The sequence below is a fragment of the Phalacrocorax aristotelis genome, chromosome 3 (genome assembly GCF_949628215.1).
Source record: "Phalacrocorax aristotelis chromosome 3, bGulAri2.1, whole genome shotgun sequence".
Lineage (NCBI taxonomy): Eukaryota > Metazoa > Chordata > Aves > Suliformes > Phalacrocoracidae > Phalacrocorax > Phalacrocorax aristotelis.
Genome location: NC_134278.1, coordinates 110,500,028 through 110,527,606, shown reverse-complemented (window position 1 = coordinate 110,527,606; position 27,579 = coordinate 110,500,028). Strand labels below are relative to the sequence as shown.

At 47.6% G+C, this 27,579-nt stretch overlaps 1 long non-coding RNA gene across 1 annotated transcript; it reads left to right on the top strand.

Moving 5' to 3' along the window:
- Positions 1 to 1,932: 1,932 nt before the first annotated feature.
- Positions 1,933 to 16,209, top strand: LOC142055818 (uncharacterized). The gene is made up of 3 exons (XR_012660070.1): positions 1,933 to 2,092; positions 11,444 to 11,547; positions 13,762 to 16,209. It is a non-coding gene; the product is annotated as an uncharacterized LOC142055818 (long non-coding RNA).
- The last annotated feature ends 11,370 nt before the right edge of the window (positions 16,210 to 27,579 follow it).

Genomic DNA, 27,579 nt, shown 5'->3' with positions numbered 1-27,579 from the left:
ATCCTGGCTCCCTGTAAAATAACACATGTAGCGGTGCAACGTTGCAAAGAATGAATTAATTGGCTAGTTCATTATTTTGTATTTTTAGAGATAGAAGGAAGTTTGGGAAGGAGAACAGAACGACTGGGTTAATAAAACATGGCCTCGAAACCGAAATAAAGCCTTATGTCTTTGCCCGCTGGAGGGAAGAAGAAAAAAAAAAAGATTAGAGAAAGAGTAAAGCCAAGATGGGGAACATTTAAAGAGGCAGTATGAAAACAGGATGGGCCTTGCGTGGTTAATAAAAGGTCATATTGCACAGAGGAGGCAGAATTCGATCGGGGAACGTAAATGAAGGGCTGACAGGGTGAGAAAGGCCCTTTGAAAGCGAGGGGCGATTAAAACTCCTGTAAAATTGCAGCGAGGATCACTTTTATAAGGAGAGAGGAAGAGAGGGCGAGTCGCTGAGGTCCATTAAAGGCAGCTAGAGACAGAAATCACGCAGTAAGAAAAAAATAAATCTGCAGGTCAGCCTAGCAGTAAGGGCGCATACAGCTTAAAGCCCAGATGACGGGATGTGTGTAATGCAACCTGAAAACCCGTAAATGTTAAGGCTCATTTTATCGGACCGTACTTGCCTTAGTAACGATGTTTGGTAAATTAGCCCAAATCCCCCCGATTCTCCACGCTTAAAAAAAGTTCCTGATAGAGGAATATGCCGAAACTGACGTGACTAATCCTTGGTTTTAAACAGATTAGTTATGATTCACTAGCATTACGTTACATGGGGCTTATCTCATCTCAGGGTCGGTTGTTTGTGGGGACCCTGCGCAGCTTTCGGGGCTTAAATAAAAAGACTGTCCGGACCCGGCAGGCTCTACCCGTGGAACTATCCGCGGAGTGAGGCCGGGATGCGGCCAGCAAACCGCACAGTTGAGCCCCTATAGTTTGGACAGCAAGGGGGGAAACCTCGCTCGCTGCCGCTCTTGCGTACGCACGCAGACATACATATATATATGCACACACGCATATATATATATATATAAAAGTGACATTTGCCCTCAAACTAAAACCTTACCATAATGAATACAGCATTTATGGACCCCAGAACTGTAACTGGAGTAATTCCTTTAGATAGCAGGGCACAGAATATTCACGGTTTACTAGAGCAGATTCGTTCTGCTGGGAAGCTCTGTGCTTTATTAAATGAGTTTTAAGTGTCCTGGTGCTGCCCTGAAGAGGGTTGTGAGAGAAACTGCACATTTGAGAGAGAAAACAGTGTTTGGATCTCCTGCCAGGGTGCAGCTCGTCGCCCTGCTGGGGAGATGCTGTTGGACGCAAAGGGAGAGCATCCCTCCAGGCTACCGAAGAGGTGGCACGGTCCCGGAAGGGGAGCATGAGGCTCTAGTGGGAACATGAAGCATTTCTATTGGAGTAAGAGATTTTCCTATGCGTAGGGAGCGTATGCCGGAGCTTGCTGGTTAAACGCCTTCCCTCTGCAATTCCTTGCAGGAGCTTAGGGGTAAGCAGGACCCTCTGGGAAACACAGTCGCATCTCATCTACAAGGCTGGGTGACTTCGTTTTCCTTTGGATAATAATATAAGCCATTTTTCAGCCATTCAACGTGACCTACACGAGAGAAGTTGCCTGCTTGGCATATTTCTTGTGGGCTACCCTGGAGAAAGATACGTTGCCTCTTCTCCCCACCAGTTAGTTGGGCCCCACTCAGCAGTTTGGGCCTAACTGAAGCCTCGATGTGCCTTTGAGGGGGGCTGCTCCAGCCCCGGAATGAAACGCCTTGGAAGCGCTCCTGCCTGCCCAGAGATGTTTGTGTAAGGCGCTCGGGCTCCTGTTACCAGACCCGGAAACAAAATCTATTGCCTTCTTTAGGAGAAACAAATGCAGCCCGGTATGAGCAGGCTCTTGCCCTGAATAAACCCTCACTTGAGCATGACAAATAATGTAGGGGGGTGGCGATGAAAACACCGGCCACTGGCCCTTACTGCAGAGCTCCTTAACTTCCTCTGCTTAGTGAATCAAAACGCGGCGGCTCAGACAGCCAAGAAAAATACACTGAAGGGAACTTTCAGTGCTTCAGCACACAAGCAAAAGGTGAGGGTTTTGTCTGAAGGAGAGTAGCTCTGGGGTTTGGAAAAATACATACTTAAACTAAGGAGCTGGGCTGAGCCATCAGCTTCTTCCCATTTTGCTGCGAGGAGCGGGGCTCCCAGCCCTCCCTGCACCGAGAAGGCGGCTCCTTGCTGGGGAAGGTCTCCTTCCCACTTATATAAACGGGAGAGGGGTTGTGTGGCTGGTGGATGGGTGGGGAGTGGGGGGGGATGTTGTTTGTTTTGTTTTGTTTTGTTTTTCTGCTGAGAGAGAACTCTCAACCTCCAGCCCTAAATATTAAATTGGCCCTCACCCGAGACACGGTGCTCCGCAGAGCCGGTCCAGCTCTGCTCCCCGGGGCACCGGGAGGAGGCGGCTGCCGGGCGGCGGCCGGGATGGCCGGGGTGGCGGCAGAGCAATGAGCTACTCCTGCCTCCAGCCCAACCCGGGTCCTACAGGAAAAAAAAGGAGGGGAAAAAAAAAAAGAGAGAGAGAAAGACTCCTTTGAAAAAACAGACAGACACACAGAAACAAACTGGGACTTCACTAAGAGTCTGGGACTCAGAGGAGATATTTAGTGGGAACTGAGGTGAACAAACAGGTAAAATGTTACATCAGCAAACAGTGCTGCGAAGGCGAAGGCGAGGGGGGAGAGGAGAAATCACTTGGAAAGACGAAAACCGCACATGTGCTTCTGATGACCCCATTAGATGCGAAGTCCTCCAGGAAATACATATTTGAAACAGCCAGGAAAAACAAACATGCCTTTTATAGACTTGCCTGTCCCGCCATGAAAAATGCAAACCTCGGTATGGGGCGTGTGTATCTAGGGGGTGGGAGGGAGGAAGGGGGAATAGATTTTGTAACGAACCCGATGAAAGCTACCTTCATCAGGAATATTCATTTGCGCTGCCCTTCTCTCAAAAAATAGGCTGCAGCGTGAAAACCGAAGCAGTAGTTAAAACTACCGCGTGTGAGACGGACATCTGAGTCTGAGAAGTGACTGTCAGGGGCTCGTCTGTGTGTCAACACAGGCAAGACTGGCTGGCAACAGCAAGGAAGAAAAAAACCAACTAAGTGTGTGTGTGTGTGTGTGTGTGTGTGTGAAGGGTTAGCGGGACTTTATAAAGCCTACAGTATGTTGTAAATTTGGGCAAAGTCCAGTGAATCACATTGGAAGAACGATTTCTAGCCGCGCAGGAGCTGGGGTCTGGGCAGAAATACCCCCAGTCCCTCCTTTCCAAGGCGCCGTTTTACGTGCAGTTGTGCTGGGGGTCAGGGGAGACAGCAGAGGCTTGATCCGAGAGCACTTTAGCAGTAAAGGCATCATCGTTCCCCCTCTCCCACTCCCCCCCTCCGACCGCGCTGCCCACGGAGCCGGACAGAGTGACCAGCCAGCGTGGGCAGTCTCCGAGCGGACATTGGCTCTCCTTCCACGCTTTCCCCGGGCGCCCCCGGCCTCCGCAGGGAGGGGGCAGTTCCGCGCTTCCCTCCTGCCACCCCTTGTCCCCTCAGCGGGGCCCGGCTTTCGCCCGGTGCTTTGCAAACCCCGGCGGCAGGTGCCCCGGGGGACGGGGCCGCCTCGGCAGCGAGCTGCGGGCGGCACCCACACCACTCCTTCACAAGGAGGCGGCGAGGGTGCATGGCCGGTCACCCGTCGGGGAGTCATCTCCCCCTGCACACCTCGGGGTGCTGCCGGGGGGCAGCAGGTGACTCGGAACCCCTCTGGTTCGGCGGGACGCGTTTAATGGAAAGAGGCTAAATACTGACGTCCTGTTGTCTCCGGAGAGCTGCGTGAGGCGGGAAAGCACCACCAAAGCCTGAGCTAATGGCGCCCCCGAGCAGGGCCGAGCCGGGACCCCTCGTCTCTTTACCCCGGCGCCGTGAAAGCAAGCGGCCGCCTGTTCTTGCCGCCGGCTCGGTGCCGCGGCAGCCGGAGCCGCCCCGTCGCAGGGAGCGGGCTCCTTCCCACCAACCCGGCACACGCGGCAGGTGGGGGATCAGCTCCCTGTAGCTGGCGCCTTCCAGCCCGCTCCGCTCACTGGTGCCCATGCCGGAGGAGACGGGCATGGGCACGGCCTCCCCCGGGCGGCGGGCGCAGAGGGGCTGCCGGAGCAGGGGGACGGGGCTTCCACGCAGCTGCAGGGCCAGGCACAAGTGGGTTTCTCTCCATACCCTGAGCTATTCGGTGACACACGAGCCCGGCAGATGCTGGGGGCAAGGATCCGCACCCCGCAGTGTCACGCACCGCGCAGCGAGCCAGGCCGCCGCCGGCGCTGGGGAAGGGAGAGGACGTTTAAAACTTAAGAAACAGCTTGGGACATCGCTCTTAAGAGCGTCTCGAGCGCACACCCAACAGAAACATCAACAACTGGAAAGTCAGGACGGTTTGGAAACCTCCCGGAATCAAACGAAAGCAGACGTGGGGCAGGGAGGTGCTGGCAGCGCTGCGCGGGGCGCGGAGCCGGGCGGCGGGGGACCCACGGGTGGCCGTGGAGAGAATGGCGCGGGCGTAGGCTCTGTCTCTGCGTGGCTCACCTCGCTGCCTTCCCAAATTAAAAGGGTCGGAGGTGGACGATCCCACCTCACTCGCGATTTTAGCAGAAACCGAGGCGGTGGGAGGCAAGAGGCGATGCCGACCCCGGGCTCCGCTGCTGCGCGTGGGTGCGGAGCCGGGCTCCGTCTCCCCGAGTGCGCCCAGAAATTGCCAGGGCTTTCTCCTCCATAGGTGCGGCAGATCCCCGCGGTGCCGCGGCTCTGTGGGGTGGTTTCGGCCGGAGAAAAGCCCCAGATCCCTTCGAGTTTAGAAGGGGCGCTTCTTGTTTCTTTTATTTTTCGGGCGAGGCCGGCACAGCGAAAGCGCCGGTGTTTCCCACCTACAGGCTATTACTTTGAGGTCGGATGGTTATTTCTGCCAGTCCCCAGATGCCGTCCCCGCGGGGGATCTCCGGAGGTGGAGGGCGGCCAGTCGCTCTCCCATAATTACTCTAAATCGGGTATATTTATTACCTCGACTACTGCCGGGCGATGGGAAATAAAGCCGCCTTGACGACGATAGTCACCCGGGCGCTGCTGCCGTCACCATTAATTTGACACAAACCCCCCGAGCCCGGCGGGGGAGGGAAGGACCGGGCCATTACACTGCCCGTCCCCACCTCCCGTCGCCCGGCCCTCGCCGGGGGCCCCGCACGGGCGGCGAGGCGGCTTGTGCCCCACGGAGAGCCTGGGTGCCCAGGGGGGGTGGGCCGAGGGGCTGCCCGAAACCGTTCCCCGCACACCCGGCGGCTGGGAAGGCACGACGGAGAGCAGCGGCCAGGGGGGCGCAGGCTCCCCTCTGCCTGCCTTTCACCCCCTCCGCCCGCCAAGGCCACAAAATGACCCCGCGGCCGGCCTGCGGTGCGGGGAGACCCCAGCCCCCGACAGGTGCCAGGCGGCGCCCCGGCTCCACCTCCCCGGGGGCCGCACCGTTTGGACGGGTTCTTGGGAGCCGGGGCAGCCCTGCGAAAGGCGGGGAGGGGCTGGGGTGTCACTGCGGGAGAAGGCTTAAGGCTGCTGCCTACCCGCTCGGTTGGCATGCGTTGCCATTTTGATGGTATCTCGCTTTTGGAGGCATTTTATGGCTGGGGGAAATCTAATCCGGTGTAAAGAAAGGAAGAGAATACTGTTGGCATTGAATGAACTCCGTGTGGTAATCTTCGGGCAAATGTGCCATGTTCCATGCCAAAGCAAAGTGTTTTCTCGTCGAATCTGCTCATAATCTGAAGGGAGGCGAAGACACCATTTAAGAAATCCAGCTGGTTGCAAATCATACATTTAATCTCTCAGCTGGAATGATTTAATGGATCAGTATCGAGTAACAGTCCTGGAAAAGTAGCCTCCTAAAAAAAACAGAGATAAATCCTGATTGAATAATAGTAAATGAAAACCGTGGATTACAGTGACTGCAATACAGTATTTTCTTTGCAGTCTTCGAAAGATGCCGCCTCAGAGGGACCAATCGAGCCGACAAAGCCTCGCGTGTGGGTTTAATGTTGGTGAGGGCAGGTCCCGGCAGCCTGCGGTGCTCCCCCCGCCCGCCCTTACCCCGCCTTGGGGCAGGCTCCCCCCTCTCTCCCCATGCCTTGCGCACCTTCTCAAACGCCTTCCCGGCGGTGCTGGGCGCAGGGACACAAGCTCTCCCTGCGGCGCTCCGCAGCCGGGCGAGCGCCGGCGTGCCCGGGTCAAAGGCGCGCCTGTGGCGCGGGGCACCGGCACCGGGGGGCTCCCCCGAGGGGGCACCGGCGGCCCAGAGCCACGGCGGCGGCCTTGCCGAAAGTCACCCCTGTCCCTTGGGCCGGCCCAGGGGCCTCGCTGGGTTCCTTCTTTTTCCAGCAGGGAAGGCAAAGAGGCGGGGGAAGGAAATGTTACGTCGGGAAAAGTAGCATTTTCCCCTGAAATGTGAAAATAGGAGACCAAACCCTTTGCCCCTCTCTGTCCTTTTGGGACGTGTTGGAAAGAGAAGCGGTACCGGGGCAATGGGGGCAGACGGGGGGAGCAGGGGGCAGCCCACTGCCTGTGGGGCCCGCGGGGGTCGCTGGCGTGGCGGGCGCCCCTCCGGCAGCCGGGGCTCCGGGGGCTTTCTTAGCCCTCCTATTGCCTTAACTTTAACCGGGGTCTAGCAGCTCGGGCAAAGCCGTCATTGAAGGAACGATCCCGGCCGCGAGTGCAAAAGCACTTGACTCGGCTTCCTCCGGGCCGAGCGGGAGGTCCTTACCGCCCTTAATGAAAAGCACTTCTTCGGCGGGGCAGGTGCTGTCCTTGCAGCGGCCCCGGGGGCTGGGCCCTTCCCGGCCGCTGACCCCCAAACCCCCGCCCGGCCCCCGCGGAGCCCACCCCCGCGCCTCGCTCGGCCCTGCGAGCGGGACCAGGGAAGGAACGAACCTTCCCCGCAGCGCCGGCGGCGCGGCCGGGCCGGCAGCACGTGCCCGGCCGCTCCCCGCGCACCCCCGCGGGCGCTGCCCCCGCGCGTCCCCGTCTCCCCTCGCCGCCCCAGGTGCAGGGGCCCCGGCGGAGCCGCCCTTCTCCGTCCCGCGGCGGCGTGGGGCTAAGGGTCTCTCCCCTCGCCAGTCAGCCTCTTCGCAGCGCGGAGCAGCAAGAGTTTTAGGGGGAGAGGCGGGTTTACTCCCCCGTTTCCCGGACGTTTCGTGTTCCCAAAGGTGAGGCAGCGTGGGAGACGGTCTCTGCAGAGACCCTGAGCCCCGCGCTCCTCTAGGGGGAAAAACACACTTTTGCTTTATGTTATTTGACTCGGAGCAAAGACGAGGAGAGGGCGTGAGGGCTGGCCGCTGGCCTGGGCCTCCCCGCAGCCCGGCTGGCCGTGTCGAGCAGCATCACCCTTATAAGGAATGTAATGCAAGGGCGAATGTCGTCAGCACGGCATTAGCACATTTTTGTCATTAAATGTACTCGAGTCGTAAGAGTTGTTTATATTTACAGGGCATTCTTGAACGCAAACCACACGCTCAAATCATCCCTAGATGAATCTGGAGTCGATGAAAGTCAGTTACTTCCCAGCAACAGCTTTGGTGACAAGGGCAGCTCAGGTCAAAATCAGTTTAGTTTGGTGTTTCCTATTTATAGAGTTGGAAAATCTAAATAAAATTAAAGAAACGGGACGTCGAAAAAACTCAGAAAGTGTTCTGAATCTCAATCGAATGTTTTTTTGTCTTTGTTCACACCATTGTGTTTTTCAATCTCAGCCTCTTTCTAACAATATTACAGTATATATACTGTATATTAACATACATTTAGATACAACTATAAATTTAAACCGACTCCTCCATTTCAAAAGACCTCTCCAAAACTTTTCAACAATTTCAATGTCTTACGACGTTTTTACACAGAGAGGCTGTTAAAATTCTCCCTTCTTTTTCTGCAGGGAATATGGACTTTGACAAACGCGTGTTTTATGTTTGCTATTAATATTTTTCATATTGTCTTCAAATTAATTAGCATAATCCCCATCTGCCCTGCCTGTTGAAATCATAGCTACTATCACCCAGCTCACTTCTATTAAGAAAAGCTAAATAAAATAGGTGTTGTGAAAAGCAATGTGTTCATGTGCACGAATCAGAAAACGGTTGATGTTAATCGTAATGGACTCATGGTGCTCTTTAACATGTTGCCTTTGATCTATACAAGGGTTATACGATTACTTTTTCTATTAAGTGATTTTTTAACAACAAGCATGTAAGCAGATATGCGTAGATTTTCTATTTAGGTACAATATGCTTTAAAACATAGATTCGTGGGTGTTTAATGTTATTAACAACGGTAAAGCTATAGAAATTCAAATAATAAATTATTTCTAGAGCACTTGAAAAGGATTTGTGTCCTTTCCTGGCATTTGTTTTTCAGCCAGGAGCAAAGGCCTGGCCCTGTTCCTTTTGAAGACAATGGCAAAGTTCCCACCTACACCCCAAGGATCCGTGAAGTCAGTCAGAGTTTTTCCATTGACTTTGGATCAAGCCCATAGCATGAGTCAATTTAAGAAGTGATTACTTCTCTCTCATAGAAAGGCCCATCACGTTTGCTTAGATAACTACATCTTGAGGATTTTTTTCCACCCTCATATTCTAGGATCTTAAATGAGGAAATCCTTGAGACAAAATTTCCTTGAAATGAGTCCAACTCTCCCTGCCCCCACCAGACACACACCTCCAATTTGGGGCTTGCTCTAGGTGGCACTATTCTTCCTGTAAAACTATTCTTTTTATCCCTGTTCACCTTCTGACCTGTCTTCCCCACAATCCTCCAGCAAATGTGTCCTCTTTCGTGAGACAGAGAACCAGGGGCTTCTGGAAAAGGAGACCTGGGGAATCAGTGGAAACCCAACGGCAGCACCAGACACAGGGATGACATGGAAAGAAAGACCCATTCTCCCCACACTCTATTTCTGGCATTAACTCCCCCACTTTCCTTACTCCACAACCTCCTCTACCTCCCTTCAATGAGCGTGCTCCAAGATAAGTGATTTTATATGAGCAGGAACATGTTTACTGCCTTCTCTGCTAGTTGCAGAAAACTCACCCACCTGTTGTCACTCACTGCCCACTAGAAGGAAAGGGTCACAGTGGAAAAGCAGGCTGTTTGGGTAGATTCTGGGACAAAAAATATCTGGCCCTGACAGATTGCCTGCTACAAGAAAGATCCTCCAAGGACAACAGTGCCTGCAGCCCTGCAGCCAGCGTGGGGCAGGGGCAGGAGCAGGCACTACACAGAGGGTGACGGGGCCCATCCTGCAGCCTGGCCACCCCCAGGTACCCCCCAGCACCTGGTACATGTTCGTATCTGCCATACCTAGCCCCTCTGCTTAGCCAGCATCAACAGGGTGGAAAGGTGAGCCCCTTACCACATTTCTAGCTTGCCCATCAGTCTGCTCTATGTGTAGTTTGGCTAGACCCCAGAACCCGCCTGGGAATCTTCAGATCACATCTGTGTTTGATTACATCTGTTTGGAGCATCTGTTTATGTCTATCTGTGGCATTATAAAGGAATCTCCAAGGCCTGTTCTGTTATGTCATGCAGAAATGAAATGGTGTCAGCAAGCCAGAGCTGCAGCACGGTTAGCGACCCAGCAATCGGCAGAGCAGACTGAGCATGCAGGCAGAACCCAGCACGGCGGTGGGCAGCCCCTGGTATGAAGCTGAGAAGGGAGGGGCAAACAGGTGCTGGGTCTTATCCATCCCACGCTAGCCCACGGACCCATGGCTACCAGTGCTCACTGACATCTCATCTGCGAAATCTGCTTGTGTTCATGTGTGTTGAGAAGAGATATTTGTGTAATTAGCATTTCCTCATTTCTTGCAAAACCCTACTTTCCAAGGAGTGAATAATGCCGACTCCTGGGTAGGTCAGAAGAGTTTGTGCAACATTTCGCGTACTTCCCAAATACAGACTTGGAAACCTGTTGTTGCTGGTCCCAGTGCTCCTCGCTCAGGTGTAAACCACCAGCACTGCAGTCTCCAGCTGGTGCAGCAGTACTGGCTGAGGAGGGCTGGAGGGGAAGCAGAGAAGCCAGAAGCCAGATAGGGCTGTAAAATAGCCCAGCCTCATTCTCAGTTCAGCAACATTTCCTAACCCAGTGTCATTTTAAAGTGTCAGTGATACATATTGTATTCTCTCTGATGGTTAATGAAGATGTCAAAGATGATGTCAAACACTGCTCTCACTAAATACTCCTTTCTTAAATTGATACACTACCATTAAACGTGATGGTTTTATTCAGAGCTATTCAGGCACCTTTCCAACTTCATGCATACTCTTAGGAATTTAAAGTTAATTTCCAGTTAATATTTCACTATGAAACAATCTAATAAAATACACATATAGTTACTGTACCTCTTTCATCATCCAGTTTTGTGATAACATAGGAAAATGAATGATTAATTTTTGTTGTCAGGATTCTTTCCCAACATCCCTGCAGTTTGCACATGTAAAATACTGCCCTGAAGTGATGAGTTTATTGCACATGCGGTATAAAAAAAGAACCAATTTTTAGCCCCAGGTGTGAGGAGAGGCCAGGAAGCTTGATGGTAGTGAGAGAATGTTCTCACGTGGGATAATTAATTTAGTGCACTTCCAGCCACTTGGTTGGACTTTTTTTTGTTTGTTTGCTTGGGTTTTTCTTTCCCCTGGAGCAATTGGAACCCAAGCAAGGAGCAGCCTGTTGGCTGAATGAATTGGTTTGCCACAGACCACTCCTGGTCATTCTTTTTCCCAGAGGACCTCAGCATTCCCTCTCACACAACGGACGTAATATTAGGGAGAAGACCCTTGGAGCTTCTAAGACAAGGTTTGGGCTCAATGGGCTCATGGCAGGTTGTATACAGCCAGCAAGGCAACCTAGAAGTGGAAAACTCCTGCTGTGATCGAAACTAAGAGGAATTCACAATAACATTAATATTCTATCTGAAAATGCAGAATCATCTAATCAAGAAAGGTCAGCTTTGTGGGGAAAGAAGGGAAACAAGTTATTGATGAGATCTGTATTAAATATTTTTCTTTTGTTGTGGTGAGGATCTCACCCTGTTCCTCACAACATCTGTGGTTTATCTCTTAATGTATCAATCTCAAAATGAAGTGGCTCTTGAACATCCACTTTAGAGCAGACTGGGAGAAGCCCTCCAGTTGTCACCCCACAGAAAGGAAACGGGGAACCTTCTTGAGAAAGAAGGGAGCTCAGAAAACCCTAGAATAGCACAGAAGGTTCTGGACTGGTAACATGGATGGAGCGTTCCCCATTTATACACATGGCGTAAAGAGGGCAAAGTCAGTGGACAGAGCAGGACTCATCTCTTTCTCTCCTGCCTGCAGGCACTGGCTTTAGAAGTACAGGCAGCACCATCTGAGAAGGATGAGGTCGTCGGCGTGAAACTGTCAGCATGGCAATTTGGACAGCTCACAAAGTAATGGGTGAGGTATGATGAGTACCCCTCCCCTCACTTCGAAGACCTACTCCATCTGGAGTAACCAGAAACCCCAGGTTAGAAAGAAGGGAGAAGTGTTGATGGTAGGCAGGGTGCCCGCAGAGGATTTGGATGGAGCTCAGGGTTTTGAAGTCTAGGCGCCAAGTGCAAAATAGACCAGATCTTTTATTGGGCCCAACTGACATGTTACAGAGGAGACATCAACTCTGATCAACATACTGCAACAAAGTGGTCTTCACTTGTACCAAGAAATAGTCTCTTCTCCTCTAGCATCAATTAACCCCCCCTTGACTCTCTATCACCTACCCAAACATAATTTCATTTTTTCAGCTTCCACAAAAAACGGCAGTCCACTTGCCACAGTCACAGGCCAGACTGATCAATATCCTCTCTTAAGTGGCTTTTCTGTTCGTCTCTTGTGTAGCTGTCCTGACTTCCACACCTCGCTGTGAGGGGACCTGTGCTACCTAACACTGGATTTTGGCCCCATTCTCCACTTCTCCAAGCATGCTAACAAAGACCAAATGGATCAGTCTTGAAATCCATTTTAGTCTTGAAACCTGTAGCTGTGGAGCTGCTCCCCATACCATTTACTTGCAGGAAGGTCCCTGTCTGCCCCAGGTGAGGCACGCTCAGCCTGCTGGAGGCTGGGGTGCCTCGAGTCTGGTGTTACACCACAGTTTCCAGTAGTTGTAGGTTTGGGAAGAGTGAACAAGTTCCAGCGTCCTTGTGCTGGCTGCAGCACATTGACAGCACAGGAGATTTAGCGCTGTCTTCTCCAGGAGATGTGTCCATGTTATGATGTTCTGCTTCCTCTTCAGTTCCTTTTAACAACCGCTTTCACATGAAAGGTGATTGATGCGTGATTTAACTTGAAGTAACGCACGTGGGCGTGAAGAGTATTCTTAGAAAATAAATAATGCAACTGTTTCTCGCGTCACCCACCCGCTCCCGTGAAGCCCCCCTCTCGTAATCCACCCGTTCCCCAGACTTCATGGTGCAACCCACGCCGTCACACCTCCCTGGCTCCCAGCTAGCTCGGCAATCGCACCCGCCGCCCTCCCCTCCTGCCGCCGCCCGCCGCCCGCCTCCCGCGGCCGGTCCCGCAGCAGCCCCCGCCCGGGCGGGACGGCCCGGGGACCGCGGGCGGTGGGCGCTCTCCGGGGCGGGGAGCGGCGAGCCCCTCCGGCCGGGCAGCTCAGCGGCCCCGCCGCCATCGCCCCGCCCCGGGCGGGCACCTGCGGGCGGCCCCGGTCGGGCGCGCCGCCGGCGGCCCAGGCTGAGGGCGGGGCGCCACCTGCTGGCGCGGCGGCGGCGGCGCGGCGGCGGCGGGGGGCGGGGGCGCTCCCGTGCGGTCCCGCGGCCCTCCGAACATCTCGGCGAGAGGAGCCGTAGCAGGGGACTGGAGACGTCGCTGAACGTTTGACACTGCTTTGGAGCCTACGGGAGAGAGACAAGCCTTTCTATTTCCAAGCTCTATTAGACGCACTAATAAGCTAATTAGAGCTTCTCACTTTTAGAGAGCCGTGGCTGGGAACTAATTATTAGCAGTATTTTAAAGAAGAAAAACTTCGTGATTCCCATTCTCCTTGTCTGTTAGAAATTGCCATCTTTTATGACAGAATGATACTTTATGACACTTGAAGACCCATTAAAATGTAGTGAAGGTGTTACATTCAAAACACTCGGGCCCTGTGTTACTTAGATGCAGTACGTTAATAACTGCAGGGGGTCTCAGACGTGAAGGCCTCAGGCTTGCACGCTGCGCACACCCGACATGTTTCAGGTGGTTCTCAGTAGCAGAAGTGAGAAGCAAAAAAAAAGATTAGAGGGCCCCGGTTCTTATTTGGCCTCCTCCAGTTCTGTGGTTGTTGACTGAAACAACTTCAGTGGAGTCACTCCTCATGTAAACCATTGTGAAGGCAAAGCTGGCCTCGCAGGTCTTCTGCTCCAGTGGCGAGGCGTGAGCCTGTTATAACAGAGGGGGCAGGGAGTGCTGGGGAAAAGGACTTGTTGCCGACACTGGGGGCTGGAGTGGGAAGACACAGGGGTGGCCTTGGGATGGGGATGGAAGGAGCAGTTGGGAAGCCAGTGCAGTTCAGTGCAGTACGCTGCCTGTTTTCTCAGGTGAGAAGGGTCAGCACCTCCAACCTAGCTAGGTGGTGGCACCCAGAGTTGTTTTCTAAAGTGCTTTTTTTTTTGCAGGAACACAGGAATACCCTCTGTGAGGGTAACAGCAGTGGAACAGGCTGCCCAGGGAGGCTGTGGAGTCTCCTTCCCTGGAGACATTCAAAACCCGCCTGGATGTGTTCCTGTGCCCCCTGCTTTAGGTGTGCCTGCTCAAGCAGGGGGGTTGGACAAGATGATCTCCAGAGGTCCCTTCCAACCCCTACCATCCTGTGATTCTGTGAATAGGCACACGGTGTCAGACACAGCATCTGCCTGGTCCGCACTGACTCATTGCAGATGCTGCAGTGAGAGGCGCAAGAACCCTCTTGTGTCAGCACCCTGCAAATATCTGCCTCATTTTCACGAGTTAGGCAGTGACTACGCCCCAAGGCAAGGGATTTATTCTAATCCATTAGAGTGACTGTGTATGTACAGAAGAGCTATAGCGCTATCCACTCCCTATCTGAGATTGTTAGATACGGTTCTAGCTTCTCTAGTTTACCCATGAGAGACTAAGAAAACTTGAGTTCAGGCCATTTGTCCACAGTCCTTTCAGCCTGTTTCACTATCTTCCCAGCAATGACAGCAAATACTTTCCCTGTTGCTCACTAAAGTGCTGGATTCTCACCCTATCACCCAGTTCCTATCCAGTGGGTGATGGTTCACATTGCACACTGTGGTCTTAAAAGCAGAAACAGATGCTGTTCATGTATATTTCATCGAGCCAACCTGTTATGCACACCCAGGCAGTGACTGATAAAGCTTGCAAATTCCTTTGTCCATAGATTCATGACATGCCCTACATTATGCCGCCATGCTGCAGTACACATCTCAGCTGTTCAGGTTAAAGCAGCTTCTCCTCAAACCTGGCAAATGTGACAACTGTTAAAATATTTTACATTGTCTGTAAGAGTCACATGTTCCTTCTTTCCAAATAAGCTAATGCAGCTATGGTTTAAATTCTTTTAAATAATCCATTACCTTCTTAACTGATTAGGTGTTGACAATGATTTCATTTGAGCATGTTGAGGAGGTCTTGTCAGACCTTGTTAAGCTAGAAATGCTTCTGCCACCACTCATACATGACAGCAGCCTCATTTTCTAACTTAATGGCATTGGCTTTATTAGGAGTACATTTGCCATCAGTCATCTGTCCAATCAGAGCTCTATAGCACTTGGCAGAAACTGTAGCAGGGAACATTTCTCTTCTTATGTAGTGATATGTAGGTCAGTCATACAACACAGCATTTAGCCTCCACTGGGACAGGTACAATGGCACGAAGCCAGCCACCAGAGTGTGCTTTTACAGGCAATTTGTATAGAGCTGAGTGACCTGTAGCCCAACTATCCAGAAGTCTTAGGCCCTTAGGTCCACAGTTACAAGGGTGTCTAGTGTCTAGCACAAGCCATCTTTCTTTAATGCCAGATACCACAAAATACAGTATCTGTCGTGTTGGTCCATAGGAACTTTCTTCAAGATCAGTCCTGTTTCCTATTAAAAATTAATTGTAACATCTAATTTTCTTGGTTCATAGTTCCTTTTCTACAGCCTAAATTGCCAGGGTCCTATATGAGATTTCACCTCCGGGTATGAGTTCCGCTGCCCTCTTTTTAGAAAAACAAGTTTCTCACAACAAAGCCCACCTAAGCTTTGCGTAGTTCTTATGAGACCAGAGTTGGGTCCAGCACGGAGGATCTGGTGTCCTTTCTCATCTCTCATGCTGGCATCCGCCGCACTCCTCACCCCACGCACTTTGATCCCACCCCAGTCCGCAGGGAAGAGTGTTCATGTAGCTATGTGACATTCCTTAAATATATGCCAACATAGTCAGTGTTAGCAGATGGCCCCAAATACCCTGACATGCAATGACAGAAGGAACAGATTTCCTCTTCATGCTTGAAGTTTGACTTTGTACCCTTAACAGATTAATAAGGGCTTATCAAAAACACGTAAGAGGTCTTGAACACCCGATTAGTAGGTGTACAGAAATGAGATTAAATGTAACCAAAGAAACTATAGTAGATCCCAGGTCACAAAACCCCCTCCACATTTACAAAAAAATGCAGACAATACAGTCCATTGGTAAAGACACAGTTCAGGGGGGTTGGCTATGTAAGCGTGCGGTAGCAGAAGAGCTGAACATTCACAGTTCTTGCTAGGTTCAGATAAGAGCAGGTAAGACAAAGTGTCATAATGTGAAACTTCAGAAATGTTGCAGTCTCAACTGATGTCAACATAGGATGCTGGACTGCAAAATCTTGGACCTCTCTTGCCACAAGACCAAAAGAAAGACCAGGTTTCCTGGTAGAATTAATGCATCCAAGACACACTTTATCCTGCACACTGTCAAAGCCCAAACAGAGGTACAGACTGAAGTAAATATTTGCTGTCTCCCTTTCAGTACTCAGTGTTTTTCCTTCTATCATGTGGCCAACAGTTTTGTATCTTCAATAAAGCTGGGAGGATGAGCCTTTTTAGACCTGAGGCCTGTATAACATGACGCATTAATTAGTGAAGCATTTGACTATGAGATGGTGTGAGCTTTGTAACTCAATGCCAGTCTAAGTCCAAGATGAAGGTATCAGGTGACAACACTATGGACAGTCACGTGGAGCTGAGAGGGAGTTCAGAAGACCTAAGGCACAGGACAGCTAAACCCTACAGCAGTATAAATACTTTGTTACACTGACTACTTAAAAAAATTGCCAGTCTAGATTCTTTGAACTAGATCCTGATAACCTGGCTCAGGAATGTATTTAAGTTCCAGAAGAAAGCCCAGGCTGCCTGCTTTTCAGCACCACTAGACCCTCAGGGCACCTCTGTGCTGCGCTTCAAAGCACCCTGTCAGGCTCTGTATATGCTAACGGAGCAGAAAAAGGGCAAGAAAGAAAGGGACAGGTGGGAGCGAACGGCAGGCTAGGGCTCTGCCCTCCCAGCTGAGCATTCTGCCTGTAGTGCGGGGCTGCCGTTGCTCTTGCCATCCTTCCTGGCCTTGTGATTTTGCATTCCCAGCCATGCAGCAAGCCAGCTTGAGCAGGAGGGAAGAATATGATGTTGATATGAATGCCTAATAGACTGGAGGTAGATTCTGGGATGTAGAGTAACACCTCTTCAACTTGGTAATGTCCTGGGGATGTTTTGCTTTCTATACAAATGCCCTAACATTAAGATCTAACATTTTCTCTACCCTCTTTTTTTGGTGCTGATATCCCTCTTCACCAATAATCTCAGAAAAGCATTCTCGTCCCCAGGTTAATGAAAGCATCTGAGGTCCTGAAGCAGGTAAAGTTTTCAGATATTTCCCCCCTGTGCATGTAGCATATTTTGTAATTTAGTTTTTCACAGTTCCCACCCAACTCACCAGCTTTCTGGATTGTCATTCAGAGACTCCTACCTCCCTCTATTAACTGTACATTTGGTCTATCTGACTCATTTAGATGCAACGGGTCATCTTCCTGGGGCTAAAGTGACTTGTAGTTAAGTGCTGCTCTACCTAAATTAGGCAATTTGGATCTGGTCATTTGTACAAACTTATTGTATTAGTTTACCTCCATTGGGATCAACTACTGCCTTGCCGCCTTATTGGAGGATAATGCTCAACCTATCTAAGTAAAGATATTTCAAACTGCTTATGGGTTCTAGGTCACTTTAGTAGTTCTAAATCATGGCCCAAAGTTGCCATGGATTCAAGTTTGTAGTACTGCCGTCTTCAATGACATTACACTGTGGGCTTTTCATAGGAAGTCTATGAAAACACTTTCTTTAGGTCAAGGGGTAGAGGTCTGGAAACTCACCCTCTCAGAAATATATTCATAAATCCTGCATGATGTAAAGACTTTCAGAAATATGAGCCCCTTACAAAGAAGATGAAACTTTGCCAGACAATGTTTTACTCATTTTTGGGTGACTATGACCAATGAACAGTAAGGTGGCAGGAGAGCCTTGTGATCAACACTCAGCAGTCATTGTTCCCATCCCAGAGCTGTCTCTTATTTCTATACCTCTCAGCTAGTCCAAAGGAAGTTACTGGATGTGTCTGAGATGTGCTGATCCACACAACAGCCTTTTTGTCTGGGAGCTCTTGATAGCTGCCAGATAGCCAGAAATCCAGCAGATTCCTCGTGGAATCTATGTAAGGCAGTGGGCTATCTTTAAAAGCACTATAGTCCTATCCAAAATTACAGACCTAGTCTGTATTCCTTGTCTGATGGTATGCATAATTTATAAAATAGAGACAGTTCTGAAATGTATAAAATAGGCACAATGATCTTTCTTTTCTGTCATCTACTCAGGTTGTACACTTTATTGCCTAGAAGACAACTGGATTTTACACCTGCTATGTAGAGCCCTGATCCCATTTGGGACCTCTAGATGGTACTGTAATATAATAATATGATAAACTGACAGATGGATACTTCTAAAAAAATGGCCAGTTCACAGGAAAATGCCACAAAAGGAATAACTCTGTTAGACAAGTTCCAGGTCCCATGGCTGGACTGTATAAAATAAATGCAAGGAGTAGGTTTTTTTTTTCAACAGACCTACCTGATAGAAAGTCTAAACTACTGCTAACCTTTCTATGTCTTACAAATCTGCTCTCTGTACCCATCATTAAATATCGTCCAGGTAAAAAAACTTCAGCTGAGCATAGAAAATGGCCTCCTGTTTTAAAAGCCAATGCATGTCCAATGGGTGACACAAAAGTAAATTCTCCCTTTACATTGCAATGGGTTTTCTCTGGCAGTCCCTTTGAACAAAGGTAACTGTCAGCAGGAAGCTATCACACCCTCCTCCGGAGTTTCTGAAGAAGGAATGTCAGAGATCCAAAATCCCTGAAAAGGGAACACCCCTGTCAAGGGGAAGCTTTGAAGTGACAGTAAACATATATTTATAATTACAGACGAAGCGGTATAGCATGCACAAGGAATAAAGACATGCAGCGTTTCCTATGGGCATGGCAGGAGAGGTGACATGCATCATGAAGCCTTATTAAACTGCTCACTGGGGCTGAGGAAACCTGAGGCTGGTTGTTCCTATCACTTTGCATGTCACAATGCAATCCTTTTGCTTTCAGGAGTGCGCACACTTCACATGCACTATTGATATCTCTTAAATACATGACATAACTCTTAAGCCTACCTCAAGAAGGTAATATAATCTTGTTCACATACCCAACACGGATGCCAGAATGGATGCAGGGCAGATTTTTAGGTAGCTCAGCTCAGTGTGCTCCCTGTGAGAGGCCTGAACTCAGGCAAACAAGCCTCAGGAGGCTCGCTTGGAAAGATTCAGAGCCTTTCTGCCATTTGCCTGGGAGGCTTGGAGAGAAAAGCAAAGTCAAAACAAGCCAGAATGTGTACGTTTCTATTTAGAGATCCAGTTGTCTCCATCCCTTTGTGTGTGTGCACATATGCATGCAAGAGTGATTATGATCTCAGAATGAAAGCAGTTTATTAAAGCAGTCGGTTGTTTTACTAGTAGGAAAACATATGTGTATGCATATATATATAAACATTCAAATATATATATTTGTGCACAAACATTTTTCATGTATTGAAGTCTGCAGCACTTAATCCCTTATTCAGGAAAATGCATGGGTGCTATTTTTTATTGCACAGGAAGCCTGAACGAGTCTCCCTAGAGAGTCAGAGCCCCCGACATCTGTTGGAGAACAGTGATTTACCTCTACTACAACAGTGGCACTGGGTACTTGGCTCCAAACTGAATGGGTAGGGATCTCCCTACTCACATGTTCAAAGACGATTTGAAGACACATGTGAATGGCTTTCCAGATGACACCTTTCTTCCACCCCACAGGTAACTGCAAGAAAAAACTGAGTTACAGCTTCTAGCCAAAATGAGCTCAGATATGGTGAGTAAACATTCCTGTAGATTGCATTAAAATCACAGCATTTTCCACACTGAGGTATCTGCCTGTGACACCTGCAGTGATTTTCATTTCCTAGGAACGGAGAAGGCTGCAAATAGTGAGATTTATCTTCAGTGGGTGACATCCATCATTATTTAAACCATGCTTTCCCAGCGTGCTTTATCCTGAGGGAGAGCTGACACATGATGCCTGAAAATGATGCATTTCCTGTGTGAATCTGATTATAGCATCACTTCATGGATGAAGTGTCCGTCTGAACTACGCATCAACTGCTGCTAAACAAAAGACGGCAAGAATCCCTGTCATACTGCTACTTCTCGTTTATGTTGCATACATTCCTCTCCACCCATAGAGTTTAATTGACACTGCTCTTTGTATTTTGCCTGCCAGTTTTGATCAAGGCTATATAAAGAAGGATGTATGTTTAAACTACCACAGCATGAGTAATTTGAATCAAATACAGGTTTGCATTAAAGCTTTGGTGTATTATTTGATGGTAAACTTATTCTAAATCTTCAGGACTGCCATTATGAGGTGGCAATGCTTTCCTCTCCTCCTCTGTGCATGTGCAATATGTTTGGTTTATTTTTAGGGCCCACTCAGACCACAAGATTTCCTAGTCAATTAATTGCAGTCACATATGTCCCATTTCCAACAAAATTAGGGCCAGACCATAGCCTTCCTCACACAACAACCACCTTGAGTATGTTTACACTGCCTTCCAAGTGGTGTTCAGGCAGGGCTTCTGATCAGATAAGCAGCCCATCTACACGGTTTGTTCTCAGGAGCAGGTAGGGTTTATGAGCAACTTATGTGAAACTTAAATCCTTTCTCTTGAAAGTAATAGCCCGTTCTCCCCTAAGGAATAGTTAAACATGGCCTAATTTGCAGCATGGGTTGGCCCTGCAAACTCAAGAGAGATTGGTCTGGCCACCTCCTAGGCCTTTTGGAAATGTTAAGTGGTAGACATGGACAGACAAAGAAAGTTAGCATTCCCCAAAGAGACCCCTCTGGTACCTATCTAGGGGGCAGAAAGAATGTAAAGGCACCTGTGTCTGTAGAGAAACTATATGGATATGAAGTTAGGTCTTGGGAGCCATACGGTCTTCAAGATGTTTGTGGGACTGCACAGTAGCTCTACTGCGCATAGAGCATACATATCCCCTGTAGCTACACGGTTCATTTAAAGGTTCAGTGGCATGGGCAAGGATGTCATCTATGTTTTCATGCACTGATCTTTTTCACAGCACAACAAAGTAAACTACCAGAAGGTGAGTCTACGCTGCTCTGCTCCCTTGCCACATTGGTATCAGAGCCTTCTGGGGAAATCTGGAGAGCTCCCTTTGTACTCTCTCCCAGAGGATATCTGTACACACAATTTATAAAAAAAATTTCATCTTGGATGTTTAACTGCATCTAGGAGAGCTAGAGCACTGAAGGGCCAGTCAAAATGTCTACAGAAGGACATAGTGAGTAGATTCTTCCACTTGAGGAAATAAGTGTTACAGCCTGCCTAAGGGAAGTCATCAAAGTACCACTTCAGGTCTTTGGAAGAGGCAAACTGTGACTGTCTGGTGTACTTATTTCATGAGTCTTAACTGTGTAGTTTATGAGCACATAACATATTGCAACTCAGACTTACCATCAACTAGGAAGAAGGTGTAGAACAGGTAGGACCTAGATGCTTAGCCCTTTGGAGCAAGGGCATGCACAAATGCCCCTGAAAAGTTTTCCCAGTCATTTTCTGTGATGAAGATGTCCATATCAAAATTTGGTTCTTACAAGCATTTTACCACATATGATGAATCTGCCATCTTTTTTCTGAGAATGCTTCTCTCATTTTCTGCCCTATGTGCTGCATGAGCCTTAGTGAGGGAAAACATCATCCTGTGAACAAAATATGTAAGATTATTTTGTGACTCATTTATAACTCCTCTCTTAAGGTATCATGGTTGCAGTTCTGTTGCCATTAATAGCACAGTAGCTTTAAAGAATCCTTATCATAGATCTGGACTGTGCTGTTCAGATGAGCTACAAATGTAAAACAAAGCTATATTTCCTTCCCAAAAGGTTTACAAGAAATAGTCAGAGGTTACAGACTGTAGACAAGGAAGTGCTGTGAAACAACCATAGTGGGTGCAATCTACCAGAAATTAGCATTTTTTAAGCCTCCTCATTGACTAGTGAAGCTGGAACTGTTTCTAGCAAGTCTAGCATTTCTAGCAACTGTTCAGTGAAACACGAGCTGGTTTAAAAGCCATTTTTTCTACAGCTTCACATTATATATACTTTCTCACTATATAATCTTTTTTATTTTAACAAGACTGCTTTTGAAACTTATTACAAACTTTGTTCTTTCTAACAGGCAGGTATTTCACTAACTGATTCTGAAAAAAATATCTAATCCCACTTTAAAATAAGCATATCTTACTTCTGTTAAAATAAGTTTTATGTTTTGATCAACTATAAGTGTGATAAAACTGCTTTCACAGTATTCAGAATAAAAATCATATACATAAAGATTTGCTCTGCTGTCATTCACTGCAGTCCTACAATGGCTGACATAGCTGATGTCTGATCAGAAACAAACATCTAGTTCTCTTCATTGGGATGATACAGAAATGTGGCGTTATCATGCTACTTTGGTTGTACCTTAAGATCATTTGGCTTGATCTCTTACTGTGTCTGTTTTCTTGCACAAACTGCTGTATTCATAGCACTGTGTCTCGAGCTGGTGAATACTGAAAGGCCCTTATATTATTGACCTGAGTCAATTGTGGGCTGCTTCCACCTTCTCTCTCACCCTTTCCAGGTGTTCCACCTACCTCCCTGCATCAGCATTACTGTTTTTGCTTCACCCAGCCTGTCTGATGGTTCACTGATCAAAATGAAACAGACCCTGTAAAAAACAATTTAAAAATTATTTTTCTGTTGAGTATATTTTCATAACCAGTAAAACTAGCACAAAAAGGAGGAAGAGAGGCAAAGAAGCAGCCAGTAATTAAATGATCCCAAGATGATCACAGAACTGGCTTTTTGTAGTATTCTCTCTGAAAGTGAGTGAGTAAAAGCTACATCTACTTAGAGCTGCTGAGAATCTGGCCCTGTATATATACATTAAATACCTTCTCTGCATAATTCCTGTAAGCACATTTTCTCATGAGGTTCATCCTTCATTTTGGCTAATACCTAAATCATCTCCACCTTTTTTTTTCCCTGAAATTCCTACTCTTTGTCAGATGTCTGTGCATCTCGTTACAGGCTGTATTTCTCTAACATGAAAATTCTGCATTCCCGTAAGTAAAACTAGGGGAGTGATTTATGCATTTTTCTGCATGAAAAGGCCCCTTGTGTGCTCCACATGTAAAAGCAGAACAAAGCAGATCCCTAAGAACATTTGTTTTCCTTTTAGCAGTTATTGCCATAAAAAGAGGTCAGAATGAAATGAAACAACTTAATGTTTTGTCCCATGTCCAGCTCTGGTGCCTGATCTGGTTTCAGCTGGAATAATTATGGGTCTCTCTCTGAATACATGAGAATGGACCCTGGCCTCTCAAGGATTATAGCTTGCTCAGTGGTTCCCACAACTTTCGACCAACCAGTCACAGTCCACCAAGCCAGCCATGTGTACACTTTACTTCTTAATACTTTCTGCAGCCCTGGGTACAGAGCACTCGTGATGGCCTTGAGGACCACCCAGGATTTCTGCACTGCAGCAGTGGAGCCACAAAAATAAATAACCTGACAATCACATCCTATAATAAACAGGTCTCTTTGGCCATGAGTTCCAACACAGCTGAGCTAGTTGGATGTGCTCATTTTTAAGCATTTCAGGAGCAGTTTGAGGGGAGTCATGGCTGGCTTCGTTGTCTGGTTTTGTTCCTAGCTGTAAAGCAAAGCCAAAAGGCAAATAGCTTCCTAAATACTATTTAGATTTCTAAAAATTAAAATGACAATTCAGAATCCATTAGGTAAGCGCTGGCACTGTGCACTTGAATATCTAGTCTGTGAGGAACATAGTGACTGGGAAAGAGTAATGAACTGATAAACCTTCTGCTTGAAACTCTTTCTTTGGTCACAGAACAAATGTCATAGGGGGCATCTCTCTGCCACATCTGAAGAGTCCTTATGTAGGAGCATGATGTCAGTCGAGGCTTCCTGCTTTCTGCAGTCCTCACTATTCAGGTAGAATTGACAGGTGCAGAGGTACTGGTTGGAGCGGTGGTTTGACAAGGAGACAACTTGTCCAGTGCTGAGAGAACGCTGACTTATTTTACACAACATTCCGTAAGACTTGAGATCAGCTGCACTCAGTCCCACCACAGCCAAGCGCATCTAGTTAAGACCCGTGACAGTGAACTCCAATCAATGTTTAAGGGCATAGGAGTTGGAGCAGGTACATGTTGCTCTTCTCCCTTGTACATCTACCCACCTCTGATTAAGGGAATTTGTGAGCTCAGTGTTGCATCCAGATCATCATTTTTAAAACCTGTCAGTCGACCTACCCTCCATGAGGGCATATCATCTTTTTCAGACTTCCTTTGGGGCTTTACCATCTACCATATACTGCAACAATTAGTTCCACAGTGTAGCTATGTGGTGTATGAAAGAAAGGGCTTCCTTCATTTGGTTTTATATCTGGCAATTATTTTCATTGGGTGTCTCCATATCCCTGTGAAGTTAGAAATAATGACTACACATACACTTTTCACCTGCTTTATGCTCTCCACCCTTATATAGTTCTGCAAACTAAGGGCCTTTTCAATTTCTCCTTAAACAAAAGCCATTTCCTACTTCTCATCAGCCTTTTAACCCTCTATCTTTTTTTTTGATAACACCCTTTTTTGGTACGAAGAAATGCGTGCAATATTTGAGATGCAGATGAATTGTGAATTCAAACTCAGACATAATTATACTTGTTGCTTGGTTGTCTCTGTATTCTTTCCCTAATAACTCAGTTCCTAGTTTTGGTTTTACTTGACATAAGAATGCCTCCTGTTTCTGCTGAAGTTGATGGTGAAAGTTCTGATTTGGTTTCCATGAAGGCAGGTTGAAGCCCTGGCCCAGAGCTCACCCAGCAGCCCTGCACTAATTTCCTGAGTTATCAGGCCACCTATCAGGACTCTATTGTTCAGCTTTTTGTTCATCTGAGGAGTAGGTCTGCACGGGTGCCATGGCAGATCAATTACTCTAGGCTTCTCTTGCAAGAAAGAGAATAATTATCATTGCTAATGGTTTGTTTTCTGTATCGATCTTCTTACCTCCCTCTGACATGCAGCTCTGGTTATGAGCAGAGTTTATGACCACTTTATTTCTGGACAGAACTCAGTATGTTGGACGTAACAGTTTTAGGTCCTTCTGATCAGGTGGGATTATTTTTGGCAGTGCTATGACAGTTTTATGACTAACTGAAAAACTATCAGTATATGTTAGTGTAATTCTTACATACAATGCTTTAGGCAAGGGAGTAAGGTCAGAGCATTTGCCCTGTTTTCCACAGTCAGGTGACATTGGCCACTCCAGCAGTCTCTTTTGAAACAACTGAACTCCAAAATCTGGCACTCACATGATGACACAAGAATTGCAAGGTTTATTTTTAAAGCAACTTTCTCTCTCTCATTACACTAGAAATAAAAGTGAAAATCTTCACTCAAACACATTCTTGTGTCTCAGAAAACACAAGGATTAAAAAGAACAGCCCTTCTCTCTCTAGGTTTAGCCTCCAAAACAGGTGTGTGTGTGAGCTTTTGGGATCCTCAGGAAGACAATACTGGGAATGGCAAGCTACCTCTGCTATAGTCAGTGACACTGTTCCCAGCAACTTCTTTATTAATATGGTTTTACCCTAGGGCTTTACCAGCTAAGCAACTGTTGCTCTATTTTTGTATAGTTAGAGGATTCATGGTGTCAAGTGCCAAGCTTTTCCAGGTAATTTCTGCTTAGCATCTGCAAAGACATGCATAGGAAATGTCACAGTTGAGGCACAGCCTTTGATTGTTGCATTTGGGCTAACCATTTTGTATATGAGTGTAGAAGATAAAATGAATTGGTTTCTTCTAGGTCCTAACTTTGTTCCCCAGAGAAGTAGATTTCAAGGGGATTGCTTCTATGAGCAAAATTACTCGCATATATCTTCACAAGATCAGCACCTAAATTCGTGCGTTTCTTCTCACAGAGCAATTACTTTTCACATTTGATTTTAACAATGTTAGCTCCCAATTCAATTAACATCACCACTATTTTCTCTTGACAATTTCATGGCAAGTCTATAGGGATCCCATTAAAATGTCATTATATTGCTGCTGTGTTGTAAGACTTCAGTGGGAAAACAATTTCAGTGCAATTCTACAGAGATCTTGTTATGAAGCTGTTTGAATGTGAAATGCAAATGGCATCAATTATTCCAGTGTGAGCCTGTAGAGTCCCAATCCCAATGTCATCCTGATATGAAGTTAAAAAGAAAAACCATTCCAGCCTTCATGTATGGAGACACCAGGATGATGTGAGAATTAAGGGAGAAAGGGAAAGAGAGGAAGGGGCAAAATACTTTTAATGCATTGTTACTGTCATGTGGGACAACAAATATAATTCATAGGTCATATATTATGGCCACTGTAAGACCTTGGCAATCCTAGTCCTTAGCCTTCCATATGTACAGTCCTCTCATCCCACATGCAGAGGGTTTACACAACTAGGTTATAGCAATAGGGGGTGTTTTTAGATCCCTATAAAGAAAGGATCCATTCCTCCTGCACATATTTTGAGCAGAATGTAGTTTCCCACAGCTGAAGTTTACTCTGAACCATATAACACATAAGTACCCTTTAAATCCATGGTAAGACTAATCACGTCTGTACACTTCATCTGAATAATTCTGTAGAAATAATTAGAAGAGAAGGATCTCCAAGCCCAGAGGGTGGATCCCCACTGTGTGCTAAGGGCAGCTCCAAAGCACATCAGCCACGCAGACAGCAAAACCGTGAAAGGAAGCTCAGATGCAGCTCGAATGTGCCCTATTGAGCACATCTGGCACTGGTCCTCCCAACCCATGTACAGAGGGGGACCTGGCTCCCTGAGCACCGCCTGTATGGAAGTTGCCTGGATGGTCACTTGTATGCCCTAAACCCCATTATCTCCTACTGCAGGAGAGAAAGCCACAGGTTCTCTGTGAGTGAGGCTGGGAGATGGCTGATCATGCAGTGCTGGGTTATTACTATCTGGGTGAGTGAAGAGAGCAGGATTAGCCCCAAAGGTAAGACCTTGGTGAGGCTAGTTAAGGAGGGGGAGCCGTCACTGTGGGAACCGATAGAAGCAATATGAATATGTGGAAGATGTGACTGAGTACAGTATCTAAAATGCATCTTTCCATGCTGTGCCAAGCACAGGTTTTTTGGTGTGCAGAGCTTGCATCCCCTTCTTTTTGTCCAGATATGCTCACCTCAATTTGCAAAAGGTCTACACAAAGTAAAACTAAAGTAATGGTTAAACATAGTAAACTCCAAAAAGTGCTCCGGCTTTCAGTCAATCTCTTCGGACTTTGGTCCAAACTCATCTGGTCGATGATAGGCTACAGAAAAATACTCATTTTGCTGACATGGACCAACGATGTTGATGGCTATTACCTGCCTCAAACAATATAATGAGTCTGAAAGGACACATCTATCTGATAGAACAGATAATCTCCTCAAGTCCCCATCACAAATGAAAGTTTGTTTTTCCAGAAAGTGGTCAACATTGGTAGCACCACCTTTGACTAGTCCCAGAACCATCAAGGGCCTTGGTGCACATCCAGGAATACATGACTGGGGGAGAAATGGGGTTTAGTCTCTTTCTTCTTCTTTCCTGAAGGCACTACAGGTTTGACTGTTCATAACTCTGGCCTCCTGTGGATAAAATAAGATCTATGAAACCCTTCAGAAACACAGGACTCCTGAATGGCAAGGTCTTAGAAAATGTCTCAGAT